Source organism: Hordeum vulgare, chromosome 3H (assembly GCF_904849725.1).
Source record: "Hordeum vulgare subsp. vulgare chromosome 3H, MorexV3_pseudomolecules_assembly, whole genome shotgun sequence".
NCBI classification, from domain to species: Eukaryota; Viridiplantae; Streptophyta; class Magnoliopsida; order Poales; family Poaceae; genus Hordeum; species Hordeum vulgare.
The window spans coordinates 113,063,613-113,070,940 of record NC_058520.1 but is presented as its reverse complement, the minus strand read 5'-3'; positions in this window follow the sequence as shown (position 1 = coordinate 113,070,940).

Sequence of the window (7,328 nt, the reverse complement as noted above, 5' to 3'; positions counted from 1 at the left end):
CTTCATTTCCGAGAGATCCACATACTCCATGGATGGTTAACTTGTGGTTATGGGAAGTAAATTCGATTTGGCTTGCAACCTTGCGGTGATCGCCATGTGGCTGGTGGGTCCATCTTCGGTTCCATTGATTCCATCAGGGTTGCTTCTCGCTCCTCACGCATCTCCTATTGAGGATATGGATTTTGACAAAATAACATGCCGTTGTTGACACAATGGCACATCATTGTGTCAATAACATGTGGGGGTCAGGGTATGGTGATGATTGATTGGACCTGCTGAAAGTGCTTAGGCCTCAAGTTATGTTTTGGTATTGATGACACCCAATTATAGGCGGTAGTATATTCACTGAGTGAATACTCGGGGTTTAGATCCTTATGCAAAATGGTGTCGAGGATGGCCAACCTGCCAAAATTATCAAGCTCAAGACTTGTGCGACAACGGGGTTAAAGCACAACTTTTCTTGTGTGTTATTTTTGTCATAGGGATCCCCACTGTCAAAATGGGGGTCAAGGGAAGCAAAGAATTTTCTGAACTCAACTATCACTTTGTTCCCCCACTAGTAGAAAACAGGGTTTTGGTCCTGTCTTGAGAAGAGCATTAGTCCTGGCCGACTTACGAACCAGGACTAATGCGTGCATCAGTCCCGGTTCGAGCCGCTAGGACGTCGGTCGGGCCTCGGCTGGCATCAGTCCTGGTTCTTCTAGGACCATTAGTCCCGGTTCGTGTCTGGAACCGGGACTAAATGGCAATCTTCAGTCCCGGTTCTAGACACCAACCGGGACTAAAAGCTTGCCTATATATATGCTCGTCCCTGCCCGCTTACTCCTCTTATTTTTGGCCGGCTAGGGTGTGGAGGTGTGGGCTACTCTAGTTCTCACCTCCTATGCACATGAGGTGTTTGATGAAATGCCCGAGCCACCTTAAATTAACTTTTTAATTTACACATGTGTAGGGTGCCGTCCCGTCCGAGTGCACATCGTCCTCTCCCCCGTCAATTATTGCCCATGTCGATCTCGTCGCCTGCACCACCATGGTGAGCCTCTTATTCTTAATTATCCTTTTTAGAGAAAAAAGTATGACTTGTATGATTTATATAACTACTTGTATAATTTCTTACGTTTATTATTGTTTGTTATTACATAGTGCCATGGTGTGGCACCCCGGCTCAGAGGAAACCGGAACGCCCCGTATTCCATCCCAAGGACCGGTCTTCTAGAATACGGAACCGTTGGCACAGAACAAATCAACTCTTTATTACTATGGAAAATATTACAAGGATACATGGATTACATCGGCTTGGCGATGCTACACCTGCCTACGGTAAATCCTACACTAGCAGTGGAACAACAACAAATGTGATGAACTCCACTCCGCACGGACTCTGGCTGGAATGCGCATCCTAGCTCGCAACTCGGAATCTTCGACAATCAAGCAATCAAGGCATGACCTGCAAACTAGCATGATAAGCCAGGTGAGTACTTTGAATGTACTCGCATGCTCACAACAAACATTAGCATTAAGGCAAGAGAACATCATAGCACTCAAGATCAGATAAAGATTTATTATCACGAAGGGGTAGTTGAAAAATAACTATACCAGACTGCTATCACTGTACCCTGATGATCCCAACTCTTGTGATCTTACCTAGAATCTTTAGCAAGTATCCTCACGCCAGATACCAAGACTTATCATCGGCACGATGCCCAACTGTTACCACATTCAGACGAGTTCTTCCATCATTACTATCATAGTTATGATTGACCATCTACTGAGGTCTGGTCGGGCTGTCCATTACCATGGACGCGGTTATTCGAATAGATTTGACACTCTGCAGAGGTTGCACACTTTACCCACACCATGGAGTACTGACATCGTTTATCCCAATCGGGTGGACCAACATTACTCCAACGAAACTTGCCTCACCCTGACTCTTTCATCGTACCACCGACATTCATCCTCTCCCGGAGTCCTGCCCTGGGTGGCCCTGTGTCCTCATGACACCTGCCACCATCGTGGACAAACTAAACTGTCCCAACCGGGGACGCCGGCACAAACAACTCAACAGGCTCACAGGGTTATCACCGCCTATCGGGCCAAGGCAACACCCGTGCATAACCCTCCCTCTTTAGAGGTACCGATGAAAGATCACGCGATCAGCTCAAGTCAAGGCCGTCCCATATCGGCAAATGTGGTTGCACTCATGAGCCCGGACAGGTCACTCTGATCAACCGACTAGGTATCTTATCACGAATAATATGTTTGTCATAGCTGACGCTCCGACGTCACAGTAATCTGATAAATAATAAACTCAAGCCACTACTATCAATCCGTATTCACAACGTAATCATAGACAGTAATCTCAACCTCATGTTATCGACTAGTGTGTAAAACACTAGTCACTAACGATCCCGAACTCATTTGAGTAATAATTTATTCAAAAGTGCCTACTCACATTCTAGACTATCAACAGATATATTTATTATTAAAGTAGTTAATGAGACTATGATATTGCAATGCAATGAAGCAAATGAAAGTTGTGGCTTGCCTGGGATGATGGAACCACCGGGAAGAAGCGCGCGAAGCTCGCGGAAAGAATCGCCAAAAACAGTTCTCTCCCGGAGGAGGGGCTGTTTATGGCAAGGGTAACACGGTCATTTCCACTGTCTGATCTGATACGTCTCCAACGTATCTAATATTTTTGATGGTTTCATGTTATTATCTTGTCAAACTTTGGATGTTTTGTATGCCTTTTATATCTTTTTTGGGACTAACTTGTTAACTCAGTGCCAAGTGCCAGTTCCTGTTTTTTCCGTGTTTTTGACCCTTTTGAGAGGAGGATTTTAAACGGAGTCCAAACGGAATGAAACTTCCAAAAATATTTTTTCTGAAACAGAAGACGATCGAGAGACTTGAGAAATAAGGCAGAGGGCCACCAGGGACCCCACAAGCCCCCTAGCCGCGGCCTTGGGCCTCCTCTGCCCTAGGTCTTTCGCCTATATATTCCCTAAAATCCCAGAAAAAATCACGAGATCCACGAAAATATTTTTCCGCCGCCGCAAGCTTCTGTCTCCGCAAGATCCCATGTGGGGCATGTTCTGGTGCCCTGCCGGAGGGGGGATTTGGATACGGAGGGCTTCTTCATCAACAACATGACCTCTCCGATGATGCATGAGTAGTTCACCATAGACCTTCGGGTCCATAGCTAGTAGCTAGATGGCTTCTTCTCTCTCTTTGATCTTCAATACAAAGTTCTCCATTATCTTCATGGAGATCTATCCGATGTAATCTTCTTTTGCGGTGTGTTTGTCGAGATCCGATGAATTGTGTATTTATGATCAGATTATCTATGTATCTTATTTGAGTTTCTTCTGATCTCTTATGTGCATGATTTCATATCCTTGCAATTATCTTCGAGTTGTGGGTTTTGTTTGGCCAGCTTGATCTATGATTCTTGTAATGGGAGAAGTGCTTGGTTTTGGGTTCATACCGTACAGTGACCTCACCCAGTGACAGAAGGGGTAGCGAGGCACGCACCGTGTTGTTGCCATCAAGGGTAAAAAGATGGGGTTTTCATCATTTGTTTGAGTTTATCCCTCTACATCATGTCATCTTGCTTAAGGCGTTACTCTGTTCGTCATGAACTCAATACACTAGATGCATGTTGGATAGCGGTCGATGTGTGGAGTAATAGTAGTAGATGTAGAAAGTATCGGTCTACTTGTCTCGGACGTGATGCCTATATGTATGATCATTGCCTTAGATATCGTCATGACTTTGCGTGGTTCTATCAATTGCTCGACAGTAATTTGTTCATCCACCATAATATTTGCTAGTTTGAGAGAAGCCTCTAGTGAACACTATGGCCCCCGGGTCTACTTCACATCATATTTTTAGCCTTACACTTTTACTTCATTGCACTTTCTGCCTTCAGTTCTCACTTTGCAATCAATCTTGAAGGGATTGCAATCCCTTTATAGCGTTGGGTGCAAGCTCTTTTGTGTTTGTGCAGGTACTCTGGACTTGACGCGATTCTCCTACTGGATTGATACCTTGGTTCTCAAACTGAGGGAAATACTTACTGCTCCTGTGCTGCATCGCCCTTTCTTCTTCAAGGGAAAAACCAATGCAACCTCAAGAGACGACAGAAGATTTCTGCCGCCGTAGCAGAAGGATTTCTAGCGCCGTTGCCGGGGAGGATCAAGTCAAGAACTCATCTAAGTAAGTGTCGCAAACTCATCTCTTGCATTTACTTTTTTGCCTCTCGTTATCCTCTCCCCCACTTGTGAAAAACAAAAATTTACAAAAATATTTGCCTTTTTCGTTCGCCCTTTTCTCTCGCTTGCTTTCTGTTCGCTTGTGTGCTTGCTTGCTTGTCGAAGTCACCATGACTGAAAACACCAAACTTTGTGACTTATTGAATACTAATAATAATTATTTTATTAGTACTCCGATTACTCCCGCCACTAGTGCGGAGTCATACGAAATCAATGCTGCTTTGCTGAATCTTGTTATGAAATAGCAATTCTCCGGCCTTCCTAGTGAAGATGCTGCATCCCATCATAATACCTTCATTGAGCTTTGCGATATGCAAAATAAGAAAGATGTGGATAATGATGTGATTAAATTGAAGCTTTTTCCTTTCTCGTTGCGAGATCGAGCAAAAACTTGGTTTTCGTCTTTGCCCAAAAATAGTATTGATTCTTGGAATAAGTGCAAAGATGCTTACAAATCCAAGTATTTTCCGCCGGCTAAGATTATCCCTCTCCGTAATGATATCATGAATTTTAAGCAACTTGATCATGAACATGTTGCACAATCTTGGAAGAGGATGAAATTGATGATTAGAAATTGTCCCGCTCATGGCTTGAGTCTTTGGATGATTATACAAATCTTTTACGCTGGCTTGAATTTCGCTTCTAGAAATATCTTGGACTCCGCCTCAGGTGGAACGTTCATGGAAATCATGTTAGGAGAAGCTACAAAACTCCTAGACAATATCATGACAAACTACTCTCAGTGGCACACTGAAAGGTCACCTATTAGTAAGAAGGTACACGCTATAGAAGAAATTAACTAGTTAAGTGCTAAGATGGATGAGTTAATGAATTTGGTTGCTAGTAAAAGTGCTCCTTTAGATCCTAATGACATGCCCTTGTATTCCTTGATTGAGAGTAGCAACGCTAGCTTGGACGTTAATTTTGTTGGTACGAATAATTTGGGCAACCACAATGCTTTTAGAGGAAACTATGTTCCTAGGCCTTTCCCTAGTAACCCCTCTAATAACTTTGGCAACTCCTACAACAATACTCATGGAAATTACAATAGATTACCCTCTGATCTAGAGAGTAATATCAAAGAGTTTATCAACTCACAAAAGATTTTCAATTCGTCCATAGAGGAAAAACTACTCAAAATTGACGATTTGGCTAGGAGCGTTGATAGGATGTCTAGTGATATTTATGCTTTGAAAGTTAGATATGTTCCTCCCAAGATCAATATGGATGAAACTTTGAAAGCTATGCGTGTTCATGAGTGAGAGCAAAGAAAGAACCGCCCAAATTCGTGCTAGACATGAATGGCTTAAAAAGGAGTGCTCTCGTGATCAGAATCACGAAGATCTTAAAGTGCTTGGTGTGACTCCCATTGAATCTTTGTTTTCTTGTGTGAAACCTAATGATGATGGGGCTGGATATGAATCCACTTTGGTTGAAAAATTCCCCAATGATTCGGAGTCCATCTATCTTGATGCTAAAAGCATTGAAAGTGGAGTAGAAGATATTAAAACTTTGAGTAGTAATGAAATTACTACTTCGGATTTCAAGGAATTCAAGTATGATAGTTTCTCCTTGATTGAATGCATTTCCTTGATGCAATCCATGCTAAACTCTCCACACTCTTATAGCCAAAACAAGGGCTTTACCGATCATATCGTCGAAGCTATGATAAAATCTCTTGAAGAGAAACTTGAATTGGAAGTTTCTGTCCCTAGAAAGCTTCATGATGAGTGGGAACCTACTATCAAAACCAAAGTCAAAAACTATGGATGCAATGCTTTGTGTGATTTGGGTGCTAGTGTTTCCGCGATTCCAAAGTCTTTATGTGATATTCTGGGTTTTAATGAGATTGAGGAGTGTTCTCGTAATTTGCATCTTGCGGATTCTACTGTCAAGAATCCCATGGGAAGGATCAATGATGTTCTTATTATTGCAAATAGGAACTATGTACCCGTGGATTTCATTGAGCTTGACATTGATTGCAATCCTACATGCCCTATCATTCTTGGTATACCTTTCTTAAGGACTATCGATGCTATCATCGATATGAAGGAAGGGAATATTATATTTCAATTTACTTTAAAGAAGGGCACGGAAAAATTTCCTAGAAATGAAATAAGATTGCCTTATGAATCCATGATGAGTGCTACTTATGGTTTGAGCACCAAAGACGACGATACGTGATTCTATCGCTTTATGCCTAGCTAAGGGCGTTAAACAATAGCGCTTGTTGGGAGGCAACCCAATGAATTTATCTTTTTATTTCTGTTTTGTTGCGTCCACACTATCATAATTCTGTTATGATTGTGTCTTTTGTGTTTATTTTTGTTTTTGAGCCAAGCAAAACCTTTATGACTAGTCTTGGTGGTGGTTGTTTGATCCTGCTCGAAAAAGACAGAAACGTTTCGCTCACGAGATTATTTTTCATTTTTATTCAGAAAGAGCTTTTGAGTTGATTATTTTTTTCTTCTAGTTTATGTGCCTTTTTCCCAGGCACTCGTAAGGTTTCATAATTTTTGACGTACCAGAAGTATACGAAGTATACAGATTGCTACAATTTGTTCTGTTTTTGACCGATTCTGTTTTTGTTGAGTTGGTTGCTTGTTTTGATGTAACTATGGATAGTATCGGGGGGTACTAGCCAGGGAAAAGTGAGAATACAATAATCTAACACCAATATAAATAGAATTCAAGTTTGCTACAGTACTTAAAGAGGTGGAAGTTTGTTTTCTTGTGCTAATGATATCACGAGTTTCTGTTTAAGTTTTGTGTTGTGAAGTTTTCAAGTTTTGGGGGATGTTCTCATGGACAAAGGGATAAAGAGTGTAAAGAGATCAAGCTTGGGGATTCCCAAGGCATCCCAAGAAAAATCCAAGGACACCAAAAAGCCTAAGATTGGGGATGCCCCGGGAAGGCATCCCCTCTTTCGTCTTCAATCCATCGGTAACATTACTTGGAGCTATATTTTTATTCACCACATGGTATGTGTTTTATTTGGAGCGTCTTGTATCGTAGGAGTATTTTCTTTTTGTTGTGTCACAATCATCCTTGCTG